Genomic DNA, 23,013 nt, shown 5'->3' on the forward strand with positions numbered 1-23,013 from the left:
CAAATGACTGTGTAGATTTTATTGAATCCCCCTGTTGTGCATTTATGCAATTAGAAAGAAAATTATAAAAAAATATACTGTGTACATCTATGGCCAGTCAAGCTTCTTCAGCTCTAGGGAGAAAAACAACTGGAAGTAATGATATGAGAGAAATGTGATCAACTGGAAAAGCTCTTTTGTAGGCTGGATTACTAGTAAAACCTAGAGATAGTCGGGATTATAAAGAGGAGGCACAACATATTTTTGCAGTGTTAGACCACAAAGAAGCAAAAAAAAAAAATCTCAAGACAAACTATGTCTGCATAAATGCTAAATGTAGCAAAGCTGTGATATGTGGAAGAACTGTATAACTCTTCTGGCAAGCCATTATCCAAAGGGTTATGTTTGAAATGTCATATGCTTTTTTCTTTGCAGAAACTATTTCATTTATTTCTCAGATGTCCAGGCAAATGTGGATGGCTGTGGCTTATCAAGTTCACTGACAATTGCAAATTGGCAGTAATCCTTGGGTCCCCCAACAATGTCAATATACTGCAGAGAGGGTGAATGTAGATATATGATTGGTGCCAAAGCCACGGATTAAAACTAAATGCAAAAAAAAAAAAAAAAGCATTATTATTCCCTTTGGGAAAGCTGACATCCCTGTTAATTATATTACAGAGAGCCCCCACTCCAGTGGTACATGATCTGGGTACTCAGGTTGATAGCAATCTGAACTTTGGCCACTACGTATCCACAGTATAAGGCAGTCCTTCTATGTGGCACAACTTATAAGTAAAGGCATCACATCTAGGTCTAAGGACATTATAATTACATTATACTTAGGTCTCATCAGACTAGAAATTGAGTTTATTGCTCCCTTTTGCATGTACCTCATTAGATACCTGCAACAACTTGGAGAGACCACAGAGGTTTCTCAAGAAGAAATTACAAGGTACACAAAACAAGTCTTACACAGAAAGACTGAAAGCCCTCTCAATGTCTTCTGTCTCCTACATGTTACAAAGTTGTGCCCTGTGCCTGGCTTACAGGGCTGTGATGGAAATGTCACACATTTATAAATCAAACTGCATGAGGGTCACTCACTCTAGGGATATTAACCTAGCAGGCCATGCTGGAGAGATAGATACATCTCTCAGAGACTGCCACATCTCTGGAACAAGCTTCTAATCCATGTGAAACAGAACCCCCTCCTGACCCTGTTCAAATGCAACTAAGATCAATTGATGGGTGATCGCAAAGTCCTCCTAGAGTGGTACCCATGTCCCTCCTGGACTGAGGAAGTTGGTATTAACTACCATAGACCCTTACCTCTGTGAACTTCACTCACCTAACCACTGACAATTGGGGAAACTCAAGATAAATATGGCTAGGCTTGTAAGGCCTTTAGGGCTGTTAGCCTAATAACCTTCTATGAACCTATGAACTTAAATCTATCTAAAGCATTTGAAACAATATCCCACTAGAGCATTGTCAACAAATGTAAAGGACTAGGTATAAACCCCTTTATAACACAATGGATAGCTAAATGGCTCATTGACAGGACCAGAAGGTTAGAACTTGTGAAGCCACCTCCACAAAGAGGCAAGTCACCAGTTGAGTCTCCCCATTGTTCTGTGCTAGGCCCACTCCTCTTTGGCATCTACTTCTTGGATATCAAACCCAATATCAATGACCTTTGGCTGACCAAGTTCATAGATGACTGCAAACTGGGAGCAGTCATTCATTCCCCCCAAAATGAAAATACCCTTCAGAAAGGTCTAACACAGATAAACACTTGGTGCCAAAGCCATGGCTTAAAACTCAATACCAAGAAATGCATTATAGTACATTTTGGGAAGCTGGCCACCTCAGGTACCTATGTCATAAATAAAATATCCTTAAAAGATGACACACTAGTCAGGGGTCTGGGAACTTATGCAGACAGTAACCTAGTTTTTGACTTGAATCCTTCTGTATGTAAATCTAACCTTGATAAGTATTTTCTTTGCATAAATCTTATCCACAGTTAATTGGCTGCATTATTTTTTTCTTAAGTTTTCTTATAAGGTCAAATTTTATATGAATAATATCCAATCCATGGCTGCTGATTGTAGACTATGTGCAATATTTCCCATCTCAAAAAATGTGCTTTTCTCCTGACAGATAAGCCCAATTACTGATGTATATAAATAAATTACAAGACACTCATGTTCTATTTCTCCTCTTGTATGTCACTGCTACACTGTTCTGCTTCCACATTAAGACATATTTTAAGCTTGGGTGAAGCCTTAAAATTCTGTTTTAACTGTTTGGTGCCTAAGATCTTGTATCCTATCCCCCATTGCATTTTATTTTTTAATGCTAGGGAAAGTCAAGAATGTAAATGATTTGTAGTATGTTGACTTTTCTTTCACATCTATTGCAGTTATAAATCTATTGAGCCAATGGATTCATATTCCTTCTACTATGTGCTGCAGTTCTTGTATCTCTTATTTTTATGGCCATGAACCTACTGAGACTTTGGTGATTAATGGAGCTTTTCTAAGAAATAGCTGAGCAAAAGACTCTGAAATGCCAAGAGTCAAGAAAACGTATGCCACTGGGAAAAAGATAAAGAGAATGATTGCATCTAGGCTGGCTTCTTAGTTTACAGAAAAGCTAAAAAAATAGATAGATAGATAGATAGATAGATAGATAGATAGATAGATAGATAGATAGATATGCATTGTTTTGTAGAGGGAGAGGAAAAGTAGCACCTACAGTGTGAACAAAACATAAACAGCATAAGACAGAGAGTGCCACATGAAAAACAAATTATTGGATTGTCTGTCTAGTAATTCGTAATACTGTCATTCTAGGTAGATCCCATGTGAAACACTTGTGCACCTTTGCAGAAAAAGAAACATAACAGAAAAACACACATTGGTGTGTCTGCCCCTATCAGGTCAGCCTGAGTTACAAAAAAAAAATAGAATTTTTTAGCACATCAAAGACATTACCACTCTGGAGAAATTCAAGGTAAGTATAATAAATGTTTTCTGGCCATAGTGGTCTTTTAACTGTAGGTGTTCCAAAATCTTGTTCCAATTTACAAACTACTACAGCAGAAACAACAGGCCAACAAATAGCTTTTGTGTGCTCTAAGACCTTACTTTTATTAAGTGGCACCTGCAAGATTCTAATTTGTTTGCCATAAGTAAATGCATAAGCCAGGCTATATTGTTAATAAATATGGTCATAATAAATACAGTATGTATCTCTAAGATGTAATTTACTGAATAAAATATATATCTTTATTAATCTCAACCTTGAGACATAGATGAGAGAGAATTCTATTCCCATAATGTGTTCTAGGTTTGCTGCCAACATAGGACAATGATAATTGTGAGATTTATCCCGTGGCATTTCAGATGCATATCACTTCACATGAAACTGACATACTATTCTGGGTTTTGCAAGGAGTTCCAGTACAGTAGCTGAACAGGTAAGAGCAGAACTGCAATGCAGTTTGGAGGATGGAGACAACTAACTTAATGATGTGCAGAATGTGGCCAGCATATATGGAGAATTTCAAATCACAAATGTCACGAAGAAAAAAACTTTCAAAAGAAATAAATGACCAGGTAGATAAGGAATATCTGTAGTCAAGGAATAGAAAAGAAACAAACAATATATCCAATGTGAGATTAATGATATTTAAAAAATAAAGGTAGGCAACTATTGTGATTGTTGTCATTATTAATGTACTGGGAAGTAAAATATTTAATTAGATTCATCACATAATTCTATTTTAGCTTCTGTGGATAAAATTTGCTCAATTTTAATTAAAGCTATTTCAGCACTTATGGACCAAGATCTTCAAATTGTTGAGTGTTAGTAGTTATACCCACACCATCTAGGTCAGAGGGTATTTCTCTGTTATTGAGACAGCTGAACTAGCAATGCATTTATTGCAAAATAAAACTTGAAGATTAGTGATGCGAAGCCTATTTTTATTTAACAAGGTTTGTATGTGTAAAATGACAAAATGAAGGCCAATTAAAAAAAAAATCACTTGACAAAGTTAAACAACAATTTAATAAAACCACTTCTAGCACTTCGGCAAACAATGCCTTCCAGGAGTACAACGTTTAAGCACTAACACCAGATGTATATATACTCAAAATATACACACTCTAAAAGAATTAAGCAATTAAGCAATTAAGCATCATCCTTAATACAAATTCAATAAAAAACAATTAAACATAATTAAACTATATAAAAAGGTTCCATGTGTATTCAGTATTTAGCCCAAAAGGGCTTAAAGTACCATATTTTAAAATGTATATGCTTTCTTTATACAGCAGCTTTCTTTTAATGTTCAAATCACCAACATTACAAATAACCTGTTCCAGAATACTTGCTTTTAATAAATCAAAATTACCCTTATGGAACATTTTAAAATGCATGGCTACTGGACTGGTAGTTTTTTTTTCTAATCTGATATCTCTAATGTGTTCCTGCAGTCTTATTTTAAAGGTTCTTTTTGTTTCACCTATATAGAACAGACTGCAGGGACACTTCAAAGTATAAATTACACTAATAGAATGCAACAATGTCCCTTGGGATAGAATTTAATCCAGTTAATATGACTAAAAAAACTAACCACATGACTACAGACTGAACATCTTGTACAGATACTAGTCCCTTTGGCTAGTATTTCCTTATATAAGTTGTCCGCAGGTTTAATAAATTTGTTATGAACTATTATTCTTGAATACTTCTACCTCTAGCAAATAAGAAAATAGGATGTATGCATAATGATTTTTTAAACTCTTTAAATTTAAACACAAAAGGCCAAAAAATGTTTATAATATTAACTTGTTCATTTGAAAAAGCATTATATGACATGACAATATACATTTTCTTTTGCTCCTGATCTTCCTCTCTTCTTTTACTTCTAATAAAGTTACTATTAATATTATTTTCATCATTATAATTACTTAGTACCAAATTATTTAATTTAACTAAAGCTTCCTTAATATCAATAAAATGGTAACCTCTCCTCAAAAACATATTTATTGTGATATGCATTTCTTTATATAATTCTCCAGTGTTGTTACATAATCTATATACTCTTAATAATTCTCCAAAGGGAAGCGAATTTAACATGTGCGGAGGATGACAACTAGTTCTATGTAAAAAGTGATTACTATTTTCAAATTTCCGATGAATTTTAGCTTCTACCTTTTCTCCAACAACACCTGTTAAGCATACATCCATAAATGTTATAGAATTACCATATAGTAATCCATCAAATTTTATTTGAAATCTATTATTATCTAAATCATTAATAAAAGAAGGGAGCATATCCAGGCCACCTTTGCATAAAAAGATCAAATCTATGAATCTATAGTATGTGACAACAAATTTAGTAAAAAACGTATGTTTATATAAATATTCAACCACATATCTTCCCATAAATAGGTTAGCATACATGGGGGCAATGATGCCCCCCTAGGTGTACCTGTTTTTTGTCTATAAACATCTTCACAAAAACACAAATAATTATTATTTAAACAAAATTCAGTCAGTTCTAATATATAATTACTTACTGGGCTATCACCCAGAAAAAAACTTTAAAGGTTTGTATGTGGCTTGTATCTGTCATAGAGCATATTGGTCAAAATAAAAGACTAGTGTTTTATATATATATATAATCGGTTTCCCTTCATATGATCGAATTTCTCTAAACTCGAAAGTCATAAACTCAAAACCAGAATCTCGAATTTAGAGAAACTCGAACATATGAAAGGGACAAAAAAAAAAAATTAACAACTTTCAAATGTTTTCACAGGGGGGGGGCTTTGCCCCCCTGAACCCCCCATGTGGGGGGCTGTGCCCTCCACACACACCCTATTTAAATATACCTAGTCCGAGATCGCACTATAGTGAAGGAAAGGGAAATCTCCCATTCCTCACTATACGCATAAGAAGATTTTCCATTCATCCGCTATACTGCGGTCATGGAACATTCACATTTAAATTGCTAGGGTACAGGGGACCTGGCCCCCTGCAATAAGGTAAGTTAACTTTTTATTTTTTTAAACCTAAGGCTCACATTCACAATTTCGAGGTAATGGAAGTTCGAGATTCTGGTCTCGAGATTATGAATTTCGAGCTTCCATCCATTCGATCTTGTGAAGGGGAACCATATAATCTTTTATATATATATATATATATATATATATATATATATATATATATATATATATATAAAGAAATAAGAGATATCTGACAGTTGGTGATTATGTTATGATTTGTTTCATCATGGTGACAGGTATGAGTCACATTTAAGTAAGGAGCTATTAGTCACCTTAATGTCACTAAGATAAGCAACATATGCAAATTTGGTGTCGTTCATTGTTTATTTGTGTATTTGACAAGCCTGTGCAGGATTGGTAGCATTGCATTTATTTGCAAAACAGAATACAAGAGCTTAAGTATATGTGCAGTACTGGTGGGGTGATAAATGCAAGGGAGGCATAGGGATAGGGAGAAAAGCAGGTCATCTGGTACATGAGAAGATAAATGCCTAGAATTAATGAAATGGTATAAAAGCTTATTCATAAGTCATATTAGATAATAACTTGGCAGACAAGAAAATCAAGAGAAAATGAAATATTTTTGGATACAGATGAATATTAGATAGTATGTTAGACTGTGCAGAAACCATATTCGAGGCCAAGAGCAGTATGAGTGAGCCACTAGTGATAATTAGTTTATGTGCTTGAGAAATGCATTCCCAGAAATGTTTCACTGCTGAAAACTATTTTTTAGCATCCATTTTAAAAATGTATAACAAGCTGAAGTTAAGATCAGAGATCCGATCAATAACTGATCATAAGTAGGAGATGATGGTGTTATTGAGGAGCTACACTGCAGCCTTCTGAGTTCCCCTTGAAACATTTTTAATTTAATTTTAGTCATTACCCAAAAGCTGCAGTTTAAGTCAGTTATGTTGGTCGTACAAGATGCAAACATCTGGATCATGTACTCATATTTACAGTATTATATATATATATATATATATATATATATATATATATATATATATAGGTCTACCTGAGATGGTCGACAAGCCATTTGATCGACTTTCATTTGATCGACAATTCATTTGGTCAACAGGCAGATTTGCCCCCCTCCCCAATGTTGTGCGACCCTGGAGTTGATATATATAGTTGGGGGGGTGGGGAGTGTGGGGGGCAAAGCCCCGCACATAAAACTGCTTGTCGGCCAAATGAACTGTCAACTAAATGAGTGTCGATCATATGGCCTGTCGACCATGTGATAGGGATCCATATATATATATATATATATATATATATATATATATATATATATATATATATATAGTTACTAGCTGGGCTGCAATTCAAACAGCCATGCAATTAAGAAAACTTTCCCTCACCACATTAAGTATTGCTTTGGCTTGATCATTGTCATCATTAGTATCATCACCATTATCATCAACCTCCTTTTTCTAATTTTTTTGTTTGTTACTTAATGGTATCAGGATGTCATGCTTGATGTTACTTTACCATTACATAGGAAGAGCTAAACATGCAGTGACCAAATTCAGAGCATTCCGCCTCAGCAACAGTGCTGCTCTTGTGGTCTTGCTCCAGTCAGAGGTATGAAGAATGGGACGTGCTTGTAGTGTGATAGCTGACTATCATTTGATGTTGTGTATACTGACACATGTATGAGCAGAAGACTGAATAAACTCAAGCATACTTTTTGATGCCACTAGTAACTACTAATCCATTATTTAACTGAACTAGTTGAGCTAGTAAATGTGGTTTCGAGGAATCCTCCATCAGACACCAAGTTCTTTATCTTTTACAGCTTTAACACAGGATTTGAACAATCAGGTCACAGGGTATTCTGGAGATTATAGCTGTTAAAACTTGTGTGCAAGTAGTGAGCTAGTAATGGCATATAGAAACTAAAGATCATAAAGAAAAGTGAAAGCTAATGCCATGCATATATAAGATGACTATTTACATTTTAATTTTGATGTTTTTCTTTTGTTATTTGACAGTTAAAAATGATATCTGATGTTCACAATGTGTGATTCAGTTTGTTTCTCATGGCATGATAAATTGTATGAAATTACTGGCTGAGGTCTTTGTATCAACTGAATTCCAAACAGACCACTGCATTTATATTATTGAGTGCAAGAGGCATGGCATTGTCACAGAACATGGGACAAGTAGAATATAGTTTTGCTTTTATGCAGAAGTGCGCAGTACAGGATTTTGCCTTGAAACTAGAACTCCAAACAACAATAATGTAAAAGTCAACAGCATGCAGGAGATACAAAGTGTCAGGAATGGCCATAATTGCTTTCAGTGTACTGGAAAAACTGTAAATCATTGTGCCAAATCAGACAATGGCTTACATGCTGGAAAAAAAATTTAAAGAAATAAGCAGATAAAGGGATTGTCATTTGGGGAAAAGGCTGCTAGAATTAGCTCGATATTGGACAGTAACTTCCAATTAAAGCCATTCAAGGTACATATTTGATGACTTACTGACAAAATATTGTATAAAAGTCATACCTTATGATTCAGAAACATAGCTTCATAGACCATGCAAAGGCTACTACAGAGATGCCAAAAAGTATGATGTGACTAAAGGGTACTTATCTATTAACCAGAAGGAATCACGTGGCCCTAGCAGAAACTAATTAAGAAACCCTTTCACTAAATGATAAGGCAGCAGAAAGTGTTTCCTGCAACTGCAGCTAAGAATGTCATGAAGACCAACAGTGAGCCAGTTGCATGCACATGTGATGCTTCATGATGCTATGAGAATGGTTGGAAGCCATAGTAAGTGGCTCTCAGCAATATTTATATACAATTTTATTGATTGAAATTGTTGTATTGGAAATTTAGAAAAGGTAAGAACAGGAAACAGATGGCCATATATAACAGTGAGGGGGAGAAGGTGTTAGATATATATATGTATATATATATATATATATATATATATATATATATATATATATATATATATATATTTTTTTTTTTTTTGTGGGACAGGCACTCAGTTTTTAAGAAGAGTAGAAGAGAGAGGATGTAAATGAAAGGAGTTGAAAGTGAGTAGCTATATGGAAACGGGGAAAACAAGCAAACATAAAATACATACAAAGAACATCAAGAGATATGCTGGCACACAGCTGTAGATTTAACAATGGAATTACAGAAGTGCAAACAGAGAGGAATCGTTGATGATGGGGAGGACTGGACAACAAACAAGGGGTAGAGATGACACATAAAGGGAGAACACCATGATAGGTGTTAGGTGGTTGGGGGAGTATTCATCCTGATACCATGCCAACATGGACCAGGCATAGAAAGAAACCAATCAACCCTATAACTACACTCCTGATTGTGTCTTGCCTGTGTGGATTCTGATGGCATTGCTGGGTAGAGGTCTGAATGTTGTAAAAAACATGAACACATGACCAACGGAGCAAGCAACACTAAACAAAATGTGAAAAACAAAAATAAAAAATAATGCCACCAACCACTCGTTGTTCCACAAAAGCAAGAGGAAAAAGACTATTACTATAGACTTAGAACTTTCTCCCTGTAACCTCAGGGCTTCATCAGAGTACTGATACAAGACACTCGAAGAAGTTAAATAACGACACAAAATCACATAATCAAAAACCCATTAACTAATCAATTAATTAAATAAATTATGTCTTAAAAATCCATGATGCAACATCCATCCACTACTGGTATATGTAATACACTAATAAAATTAAACATTATTAAAAACAGTTATAAAAATCTCATGTTATGTATACTCATAAGCTAAATTTGCTTAGCTCTCAATTTTAACACTGAACTCATTGAAATGGAATCATTAATGCCTGATGCTAAGTCTATAGTAATAAAGAAACTTTATCCTCTTGCTTTTGTGGAACTACGAGTGGTTGGTGGCGTTATTTTTTGTTTTTCACATTTTGTTTAGTGTTGCTTGCTCTGATGGGCATGTGTTCATATTTTTTTAAAAGTTTTTGGTCGCCCCACACTTGTTATTGCCATAAAATGCTATGGAGGAACTTTTACTTAAAGTGGAGGAACTATTACAAGTTATTAGGCAACAGAAATCTTCGGTTGCCGAGAATATGGAGCAGTCCACTTTTTCTGACACCCAGATGGAACTGCTAACTCTGCATTAATTTCTGAACAGTTTGGAAACAGTGAGGAATGGATCCAAGGTGAATAACCGGTCCAGTAAAGAGATTATTTCTAATCAAAGTAGATTAGAGGTGCCATCATTTTCCTTGGTTCTACAAACACCAAATTTGCAACAGTCCGATAGCCCTGAAGGAGGGAAGGACTTGGTACACTCCGTATGCAGTTATGTAACTTTGAAAAGTTACTTGGTAGGTTTAAGGCAATTCAAGTGGACAATGTATTTTTGAAGCATTCCCTGGATTTAAAACAAGTGCCGAAAGGTTTAAGACTTTGGAAATTTCCGAATGGAATAGAAACAGGGTCAATAATGCATAGGGAACTATTAGAGCTGTTTGACCGAACTGGGTTTTACCTTGTTTGGATAATAATAAGAGAAAACAAATGTAAACTGTTATGTATGGAGAAACAGTTAACTTAAATGAATACTAACATAACTAAAGACTTATTTTTTGAGGTCACCAAATTGGTTTACCGTTCAGTTTTGATTGATGCAGACAAACATGTTAAGAGCAATTTAGCTAACACATTTAAGAAAATTCTAAGGGATACACAAGACTTTGCCAATAAGACAGTGTATCCTTTACCTGTGGGTATTGACACAAAACAGCAGTACAGTAACAATAGAGATTTTGAACATTCTTTTAACAATAATGGTGATAGTGAATTAAATGGGAAGAACAGTGAAGTTGATTTTTTGGTCCCACCCCAACTTTCCAGAAGGTTGCTGAGACTTATCAATCGAAACCAAAAGAACTGGGGAGGGAAACAATAGAATAATTCCTCATACCAGAAGAACAAATAAATGGTGAAATGTCATTACTGTTTGAATTCACTACAACTTATGATGAAACAGAAGATGTTGGCTTTAATTCTCTCAATCAAAGTGTACTGATATTACAAAAAATGGGTTTTCTTGTTACAAATTTCACAAATGTGTGTTACTGTGCTCACTAAGGGTTTTTCATATGTCCCTTGTTTTAAACAGGGCATTGCTATGGTTCTAACTAGTTTAAAGCTTTTCTACAGACAGTTAAATTTGAAAAGGTTTTTCATGACAGACATGAAGTGAATGGTATTGGACAGACAGTACTTAAAAGGAAGAGTACTTTTACACCACCTATGAATAGTTCTGTTGCATTATTTGACACTTTATGTGAAAAAGAAATTAGGAAAACATTCTTAAATAGGGAGAAATTTAGTGATAATTTGACAGTGTGTGAGAGACAGGTTTTAAAAGAACTTTATCTGGTTAATCATGTCAGAGTCATGAAACTGGATAAAGGTGTGGGCGGGGCAGTCATTATGGACCATAATGATTGTTTTTAATATGTGTGAGTTACTTAATGATGCCTCGACCTATGAAAGAATTCTAACAATGAGTTGGTTAGAGCGTATGCAAAAGTTGATTGGGTCTTGTATGATTTTTTAATACAAGAATTGTAGGACCCTGAGGAGTACAGATTTTTATCTGTTGAATTGCCAGTAACTCCGAATATTTTTGGGATCCCTAAGGTCCATAAAGACCCTGCAGGTTGATGACATTGTGGAATACACTGCTGATGGATGATGACATCAACCATAACTTAAAATAGTTAATAAAATTAAAAAAAATTGGGAATTGAATGGCCACTTTACAGTTCATGGCACCCCATTATTTTGCCCTCAAAACTGATAAATATCAAGGGATTCAGTATGCTTGAGAGGTATGTTTGGTAATGTCATGCAACTGCCCACAGACACACAGATGACTGCAGCGATAATCAAATCCCTACCTATTTAAGTGCACAGACTACAGAACACAGTATCTTATGCAAGTACCACAGCTCAATTCCGACTTGGTGTGTGACAGACAACACTTTATAGCTGATGACATCAGCAGTGTCTGTTAAAGACAGGATAAGTGTCACACATGCTGGTGTAAGCTCACAGACACACGTACACACACATGTTGTGCACACACACACACACACACACACACACACACACACACACACACACACACAGTTGACTGCAGTGAGAATAGAACCCCTACTTATCTAAGTGCGCAGACTACACAACACAGTACTTAATGCAAGTGCCATGGCACAAATTTGATATATATAGGAGTGCAGGTGAACTTATAGTAGATGACATCTGCAGGCCATGTGGGAGACAACAAGTTGGGAGGGCTGAGTGAAATGGATATGTAGGCTTGTGCAAGTATCAAAATACTGATAAACTATGCCACTGAAGAAGTAACTGCTGGATGCCACATCTACTGTGCCAACTAGACACACACATTCGACTGCAGTGAGAACAGAACCCCTACTTATGTAAGTGCAAAGACTACAGAACACAGTAGTTAATGAAAGTGCCTTGACACAAGTCTGGGATACGCAAGAGTGAAGGTGCACTTATAGTAGATGACATCAGAAGGCCATGTGGGTTACAACGTCTTTAGAGGCCTGTATAAGCACATAGCTTCACAGCATCATATGAAGCAACCAGCCTAATAGCTCTAAGCTGTTAAAAGCCTAGCTGTATAACAGCACAAATGCCCTTATTGAGCAGAGTTGGATGTTTGAATTTAGCAGAAAGATGTTGTGAGTACCACCAACTGGCCTTATCCATGATGGAGCATACAGCATTATATATTAAACTTTGTACTGTGGATGATATATGTCTGGAAAAAGGAAAAGGAAAAAATACTGAGTCCCTGGGGTTGTAGTGCTTGGTGGGAGGGGTCAAATTGCAAATATTTGACATATAGTTAGATCAGGCCCTTAGTTTGCAATGTTTTTACATGTAGTTTTATGTCATACAAAGGAAATGGAAAATAAACACCAATAATAAAGCATCATATATACAGTTCCACAGCACAGCAAGCAAGTTTGCATGATGGTTAACAAACTGTATACAATGTGAGATACACCTGTGTGTGATAGGTAAGCAGTGTGCCAACAAGAGCCATATTGTTAACGTCTGACAGTTAGTATGGAGTATCTAACATATACCTGCTGGCTATCAGCACTGTGTTTGCATGATGGTAAGCAGAGCACAACAGTGATAAGCAATGTAATTTCAGGATTATTGAATGTACAGGCAATTGTATATGTGTTGTTGGCAAAAGTGAAGGCCACATAATTCCAAATAGCAGGAATACATTTACAGGACTATACTACACAGTATTTTTGCAGTCATACATTTGATCTTAAATGTGATAATACATAGATTACTAAATCAATAAAAGTAATAGTGTACAGAATATGGTAAATTTGAACCCAGGGCCATGTGTATGGCAGGCCTACACTTACACCTGTTGCCACAAAGGTTGAGGAAACAGTTGTCTATGTTGCACTCCATTGCTGTCACAGAAGTAAAACAAAAGTTGGACACTCTGTACAAGAATCCAGTGCCATCTGTACTCCAGGCTGGGTATTTGCAATGGCCAAGAGCATTAATTGAATGTATCTGGTTTTTATTTTGGGCTGTTTGCTTCCTAGCTGGTCCATTTTTTCTGTTACTGCAATGCAACAATTTGCACAAACCAGATAAGCAGAACCAAACTGGAAATGTATTTGTTCTCTGGTTCTACTGTTTGTGCTACCCTGCCTATCAAGCAAAAAGTGGAATTAAAAATAAGAAAAATAAGAAAAGAAAAAAGGGAGACAAACGTGAAATGAGGGAAAGCAATGTATGACACACACAGTAGAAAATTATAGCACACATGAGATATTTCTACAGATTTTAGGATTTGAACTCTCATAACAATGCAGCTTCAGAAAACAGAATGGTTGCCTTATTCCTCTTTGCAACACAAAGAACTTAAGTTATTCACACAATCAACTGCAAGAGAATGTACACTGCTATCAAACCATCAGCTTTTATTGGTACATTTATATCTTTATTATATTTAGACAAAGTGCACTTAGTGATCACACTACCTGTTATGATTATAATTGCAAATATGCAGCTCTGTCTTACATTTCTGTGTGTCTTGGTAATTTATCATTTATCTGACCAGTAGTGTAAGACATGCAGTGTGTAAGGCATTCCATATCACTGGCCTTAAAATGTGTGAGGATATTTACTGGGAGTAGTATGATCTGCAGTTGCCAACAACTGAAGGCCAGGTTGAATGGCACAAACAAGCATATACTGTTGTTTTGGGGGGAGCATAGGTGAGTTACTGCTATGGAATACACAATGATATGATGCTCTGGTTACTCTCCTTGTTCTGCAGTCTGCCCATTGTTTGATCTTGAGAAGGGCTGTGGAGTCAAAAACTGCAATGTGTGTCATTACTTTCTAACTTCTCTCTTTAATGATTTACCAGTACAAAGGCATGGTGCTAAACAGATGGAATGCAGTGATCATCAGTACTTTTGAGAGTTGTGACTGTGTGAATCTTTGATGCCTGAAACCTACTACTGACTAATGGACACGTATAAGTAAAAATAGTCTTTTCTGCCATGTGTTAAAGTGCCTTCTGTACAAATCCACCTTTATTTATTAGATCACTGTACAAAGTTAAGAAATACAAGGATATGCCATAATATTATTAAAGAATACACTCTAGGTTCAGGACTTACCTTGTAAATACAGCAGTTGACCCAGTTTTAATCCAGTGCTGACTCTGTCTGATGCAAGCAGTACACTGCCAATACATGGGGAGGAAAAGGTTGTGTGAGTTAACTGTCATCAATTTTACCATATGTATGTCAGTAGTAGAAAGGTATTAGACACCTAGGTGGTCAGTGTATGTGCTATGCATTGTCTCTTAGCCAAAGCAAGGGAATGCTGAGCACACTATGTCTGCCTCCAGCCGCAGCAGCTGGTGGTTCCCCCTTTGAGTCCTCCTCTGACTTGGCTTTGGAGATCTAGGCATTGGTGAGGGGATGTGTGTCCATTTCCTTTATTGATTCTGCTGCACCTGTTTCTGACAGATTAGATTGTGTAGCACAGCACATACTGTGAAGATTTGTATAAATGTGAGTGAATTATACTGCAATGCTCCACCAGATGTATCTAGGCACCTGAACCATATCTTCAGCAGCCAAAACAATTGATCTGTGATATTTTTGGCTTGAATGCCATGATGAATAGTCTGTTTAATGGGGTTTACACTTTTAGCTGCCTGCATTAGTTACAAGTGTATTCTTTACTTTTCTTTTTTAAATGGGTGTTAAATGTTTAATTTTTGTTACATATGCATCATTATGGCGTTCTTCCATGACTGTTTGTGGATTTCTGATGGGTGTCATCAACTACAATTCCAGTGCATAGCCAGCATCCCCAGTAAATGACCCTGTGGGATGTCCCCCTAGCAAACATCTGGTACATCTGTGATGTGTGTCAGATATGTGAGTCATGATAACTGCCAGGGTCACCATCACACACATTCAAGATAATTCCCTTGGCATTACACATGACTTGGCAGTTGATGGAGTGGTATCCCTTGTGGTTTATGTAGATCCTACTCTGTTCATCAGATGGTGCCTTAATGTGTACGAGTGCAATCTGTGGCATCCAGTATTTCAGGGTAGTGTGTTACATGGTAGAACTGTTGCATATTCATGTCCCTCTTCTCAGAACTAAGGGGGAAATATAATTGTTCACTTGCATGTATGAGCAGAGCATCCAGGAATTGGTGATGGATAATGGATGCTGATGCCTGTGACACACCCATCATGCCACCAATTCGTCTTGGAAAAGTACCTGTAGCTAAGAGTCTAAGGGCTACACATACCTTAGTTTCCACTGGGATGGGTTCCCCTCGATTTTCTCTGGCTCTGACTTGAGGGCGGCAGAGGTCACAGAGTTCTTGTAGTGTGTCCCTCTCCACCCTGTTGTGCTGTATAATCTCCAGGTCATGTAGCATCTGATAAGTTACCTGGAGCCTGAAAACTCTTCTCCTTCTCATCCAGAGCCTATTGGCACCAGCAGCAGCACCACTGGCTTCAGCCTGTAGCACATACAGATGAATCAAAGCAGCCCCTAGCACTGTGTCCCTGTTGATTTTCCATGTCTCTACTCCAATAACAATGAAGTATGCAGAAAAAAACAGTACAAAGTCTACATGGATGCTTTATAGTTTGCTGAATAGCTCCACCATGCTGGATTTGTTCATTAACATACAATTTACCTGCTCATGTTGTAATTAGGGTCTATTATACACACTTGCTGCTGGCTCATTAGTGCACTATGTGCACCTCCATGCACATCTACGCACACCTCTGTGCACCTTAGCATAAATAAGGTAAGCACAAGCAAAACTGGTATTACTTTCCCCTGTTCCTGTGATATCATGCAAACATGGAACACAAAAAGTGAAGGAAAGGTTGCCCACCCTGTACTAGAACCCAGGAACATCTATACTCTAGCCCTTCACATACACATGCTGCCACAGAACAGTTGCATAACCAGTTCAGGGAAATCTGCCACCCATTCCTCCATTTGCTGTGTTTGTGCTAAGCAAACAATGACCAAAATAATAAAAAACATACTTAAAGTGGACAGATATGACACATTTTGCTAGCAAATGAAGAGGAGGTTGTATCTTAATGACACAGAACTTATGACTTGTTCACTGTTTACATGCATTTTCACCCTTCACAGACTTACATATACACTTCTGTAAGTCTAACCTGACACCCCCCCCAATGTCATCATTCACTGTCACTATCCATTGAAATCAAACACTAAGGGAGTGCCTACACGATGTGAACATCCCTACATGGTTCCAGTTTATTGGGATTCAGCATTTCTAATGAGTTCAGACCTCATCTGCATCTTCCCCATGCTGACAGCCATGACTCTACATGGTTGGTGACCATGCAGCCAGGAAAACTGAAGGGGAACCAAATGGTGAGCAATCAAGGGAGAGTATTACTTTGCTGTATATCTGCACAGAGAAGTACCGTTTTTTTTTTTTTTTTTTGAGAAAATATGCCTGTATTTCATCAGCTACATACTGCATATGTTTACATGCCATAATGAAAAGTCTGCTTCATGGGGTTTACACTTTTAGCTGTTTGCATTATTTACAAGTGTATTCTTCATCTGGGGGTGGGGGAGAGTGGCTGCATTTATGTCATGGTGCTTAAAAAATATTGCTATCATACCTCTCAACCTCTTAGAGCAAGAAATCCATACAAAGCTATAAATAAAAGTGGGACAAAGGCCCAAAAATAGGGACAATTTTAAATACTGCTCTTACAAACATTGAAAGTTGATGGAAAACAAGCTTTGCATTAGCATGAATTTTCTGAAGAGTATGAAGTCTGAAAGTCAAATGTCTCTCATTATTTTTTAACTTCAACCTTTAATAATTTGTCAGAAAACCACAATTTTATGAAAAATGGACCAAAAATATGAGGTAAAACTCTGGACATTCTCCAAAAATCTATATAGTTGAGAGTTATGGCTAATGTTACTCTCCTTTTGTTGCATTCACCCTGTATAGAACTGGAATTATGTGTCTGCTTTCACATGTTAAGGTCAGTTCTGTACAAATCTAAAAACTTTTACTTGCTCTTCTATCCTTGTATTTTGCACTGTTTGGTTTAAATTGAGTGCAGTACTGTTTAAGTGGAAAAACAGTAGAATGCTGAAGAATGTGTAATATATATTGGAGACTGATTTTTCTTTTCTTTTCTTTTATGAATGGGTGCTGTTGCTATGTTTATTGTTATGTTCTTTTCTTCATTATTGTATCTATTGCATTTATGTTAATGACGACTGTTGTGTCTGGACCATTGCTTAATCTTGTGACTGCAAAAAGAATTTACATATGGGTATGAATAAATTGAATTAAATTGAATTGTGGACTCCTTTCCGTGGCTATATTCAAAAAGTTTTCAAATACACAGGGAACACCAGCATGGCATCTACATGGTTGCTTTAAAGCTTGTTGAATCATTTCACCATTTTGGTTTGCTTGCTTAGCATACTTTTCAGCTACCTATGCTGTAATTAGCATGCCGCAGTATTTAGCTTGTTTGTGCGCAAGTGTGTGCCACTACACTGAGTTTACTGAATCTAAAAATATTTATGTATGCATGTTTATATATAAATGAACTGGCTTTGCCCGTGTACCAATCCTGATTAAGTTAAATACTGAAAGGAAAACCTCTAAATATCAAACAGGTAACTATTTCACCAAGCTCTGTATGCTATTTAATGTCTCCTGCCTTTAATTGTGTCTGACCATGTGAATTGTGTGCCCCTATTAGGGAAAACATGAGCCATTGTACATAATCACTTTGTTTTTTATTCCTTGTTGTAAACATTGTTTTTATACTTTTTATATTTTATATTTTTAAATGTTATCTTTGTAATTTGTCTAATTGGAGCTTTTTTCCCTTGGCCTCCACTGAAAATGGACATATATCCAGTTGGACTATCCCAGTAAACAAATGTAAAATAAATAAATAAATAAAATTATGGCTATGTGTGCATCGCTCTGTGATGCACACATGGTGAAAAATGACTTTGTAGGCTTTATTGAATCCCCCTGTTGTGTATTTAAGCAATTAGAAAGAAAATTATAAAAAAATATACTGTGTACATCTATGGCCAGTCAAGCTTCTTCAGCTCTAGGGAGAAAAACAACTGGAAGTAATGATATGAGAGAAATGTGATCAACTGCAAAAGCTCTTTTGTATGCTGGATTACTAGTAAAACCTAGAGATAGTCGGGATTATAAAGAAGAGGCACAACATATTTTTGCAGTGTTAGACCACAAAGAAGCAAAAAAAAAAAAATCTCAAGACAAACTATGTCTGCATAAATGCTGAATGTAGTAAAGCTGTGATATGTGGAAGAACTGTATAACTCTTCTGGCAAGCCATTATCCAAAAGGTTATGTTTGAAATGTCATATGCTTTTTTCTTTGCAGAAACTATTTCATTTATTTCTCAGATGTCCAGGCAAATGTGGATGGCTGTGGCTTATCAAGTTCACTGACAATTGCAAATTGGCAGTAATCTTTGAGTCCCCCAACAATGTTAATATACTGCAGAGAGGGTTAATGTAGATAAATGATTGGTGCCAAAGCCACGGATTAAAGCTAAATGCAAAAAAAAAAAAAAAATGCATTATTATTCCCTTTGGGAAAGCTGACATCCCTATTAATTATATTACAGACAGCCCCCGCCCCAGTGGTACATGATATGGGTACTCAAGTTGATAGCAATCTGAACTTTGGCCACCATGTATCCACAGTATAAGGCAGTCCTTCTATGTGGCACATCTTATAAGTAAAGGCATCACTTCTATGTCTAAGGACATTATAATTAAATTATACTTAGGTCTCATCAGACTAGAAATTGAGTTTATTGCTCCCTTTTGCATGTACCTCATTAGATACCTGCAACAACTTGGAGAGACCACAGAGGTTTCTCAAGAAGAAATTACAAGGTACACAAAACAAGTCTTACACAGAAAGACTGAAAGCCCTCTCAATGTCTTCTGTCTCCTATATGTTACCAAGTTGTGCCCTGTGCCTGGCTTACAGGGCCCTGATGGAAATGTCACACATTTATAAATCAAACTGCATGAGGGTCACTCACTCTAGGGATATTAACCTAGCAGGCCATGCTGGAGCGATAGATACATCTCTCAGAGACTGCAACATCTCTGGAACAAGCTTCTAATTCATGTGAAACAGAGCCCCCTCCTGACCCTGTTTAAATGCAACTTAGATCAATTGATGGGTGATCGCAAAGTCCTCCTGGAGTGGTGCCCATGTCCCTACTGGACGGAGGAAGTTGGTATTAACTAATATAGACCCTTACCTCTGTGAACTTCACTCACCTAACCACTGACAATTGGGGCAACTCAAGATAAATATGGCTAGGCTCGTAAGGCCTTTAGGGCTGTTAGCCTAATAACCTTCTATGAACCTATGAACTTAAATCTGTCTAAAGCATTTGAAACAATATCCCACTAGAGCATTGTCAACAAATGTAAAGGACTAGGTATAAACCATTTTATAACACTCTGGATAGCTAACTGGCTCACTGACAGGACCAGAAGGTTAGAACTTGTGAAGCCACCTCCACAAAGAGGCAAGTCACCAGTTGAGTCTCCCCATTGTTCTGTGCTAGGCCCACTCCTCTTTGGCATCTACTTCTTGGATATCAAACCCAATATCAATGACCTTTGGCTGACCAAGTTCATAGATGACTGCAAACTGGGAGCAGTCATTCATTCCCCCCAAAATGAAAATACCCTTCAGAAAGGTCTAACACAGATAAACACTTGGTGCCAAAGCCATGGCTTAAAACTCAATACCAAGAAATGCATTATAGTACATTTTGGGAAGCTGGCCACCTCAGGTACCTATGTCATAAATAAAATATCCTTAAAAGATGACACACTAGTCAGGGGTCTGGGAACTTATGCAGACAGTAACCTAGTTTTTGACTTGAATCCTTCTGTATGTAAATCTAACCTTGATAAGTATTTTCTTTGCATAAATCTTATCCACAGTTAATTGGTTGCATTATTTTTTCTTAAGTTTTCTTATAAGGTCAAATTTTATCTGAATAATATCCAATCCATGGCTGCTGATTGTAGACTATGTGCAATATTTCCCATCTCAAAAAATGTGCTTTTCTCCTGACAGATAAGCCCAATTACTGATGTATATAAATAAATTACGAGACACTCATGTTCTATTTCTCCTCTTGTATGTCACTGCTACACTGTTCTGCTTCCACATTAAGAAATATTTTAAGCTTGGGTGAAGCCTTAAAATTCTGTTATAACTGTTTGGTGCCTAAGATCTTGTATCCTATCCCCCATTGCATTTTATTTTTTAATGCTAGGGAAAGTCAAGAATGTAAATGATTTGTAGTATGTTGACTTTTCTTTCACATCTATTGCAGTTATAAATCTATTGAGCCTATGGATTCATATTCCTTCTACTATGTGCTGCAGTTCTTGTATCTCTTATTTTTATGGCCATGAACCTATTGAGACTTTGGTGATTAATGGAGCTTTTCTAAGAAATAGCTGAGCAAAAGACTCTGAAATGCCAAGAGTCAAGAAAACGTATGCCACTGGGAAAAAGATAATGAGAATGATTGCTTCTAGGCTGGCTTCTTAGTTTACAGAAAAGCTAAAAAAAAAGATAGATAGATAGATAGATAGATAGATAGATAGATAGATAGATAGATAGATAGATATGCATTGTTTTGTGGAGGGAGAGGAAAAGTAGCACCTACAGTGTGAACAAAACATAAACAGCATAAGACAGAGAGTGCCACATGAAAAACAAATTATTGGATTGTCTGTCTAGTAATTCGTAATACTGTCATTCTAGGTAGATCCCATGTGAAACACTTGTGCACCTTTGCAGAAAAAGAAACATAACAGAAAAACACACATTGGTGTGTCTGCCCCTATCAGGTCAGCCTGAGTTACAAAAAAAAAAAAATAGCAGAATTTTTTAGCACATCAAAGACATTACCACTATGGAGAAATTCAAGGTAAGTATAATAAATGTTTTCAGGCCATGGTGGTCTTTTAACCGTAGGTGTTCCAAAATCTTGTACCAATTTGCAAACTACTACAGCAGAAACAACAGGCCAACAAATAGCTTTTGTGTGCTCTAAGACTTTACTTTTATTAAGTGGCACCTGCAAGATTCTAATTTGTTTGCCATAAGTAAATGCATAAGCCAGGCTATATTGTTAATAAATATGGTCATAATAAATACAGTATGTATCTCTAAGATGTAATTTACTGAATAAAATATATATCTTTATTAATCTCAACCTTGAGACATTATTGAGAGATAATTCTATTCCCATAATGTGTTCTAGGTTTGCTGCCAACATAGGACAATATTAATTGTGAGATTTATCCCGTGGCATTTCAGATGCATATCACTTCACATGAAACTGACATACTATTCTGGGTTTTGCAAGGAGTTCCAGTACAGTAGCTGAACAGGTAAGAGCAGAACTGCAATGCAGTTTGGAGGATGGAGACACCTAACTTAATGATGTGCAGAATGTGGCCAGCATATATGGAGAATTTCAAATCACAAATGTCACGAAGAAAAAAAACTTTCAAAAGAAATAAATGACCAGGTAGATAAGGAATATCTGTAGTCAAGGAATAGAAAAAAAACAAACAATATATCCAATGTGAGATTAATGATATTTAAAAAAATAAAGGTAGGCAACTATTGTGATTGTTGTCATTATTAATGTACTGGGAAGTAAAATATTTAATTATATTCATCACATAATTCTATTTTAGCTTCTGTGGATAAAATTTGCTCAATTTTAATTAAAGCTATTTCAGCATTTATGGACCAAGATCTTCAAATTGTTGAGTGTTAGTAGTTATACCCACACCATCTAGGTCAGAGGGTGTTATTTCTCTGTTATTGAGACAGCTGAGCTAGCTATGCATTTATTGCAAAATAAAACTTGAAGATTAGTGATGCGAAGCCTATTTTAATTTAACAAGGTTTATATGTGTAAAATGACAAAATGAAGGCCAATTTTGAAAAAAATCACTTGACAAAGTTAAACAACAATTTAATAAAATCACTTCTAGCGCTTCCGCAAACTATGCCTTCCAGGAGTACAACGTTTAAACACTGATACCAGATATATATATATATATATACTCATAATATACACACTCTAAAAGAATTAAGCAATTAAGCAATTAAGCATCATCCTTAATACAAATTCAATAAAAAACAATTAAACATAATTAAACTAGATAAAAAGGTTCCATGTGTATTCAGTATTTAGCCCAAAAGGGCTTAAAG

Source organism: Protopterus annectens, chromosome 1.part2 (assembly GCF_019279795.1).
Source record: "Protopterus annectens isolate FY-2018-M chromosome 1.part2, PAN1.0, whole genome shotgun sequence".
NCBI classification, from domain to species: Eukaryota; Metazoa; Chordata; order Ceratodontiformes; family Protopteridae; genus Protopterus; species Protopterus annectens.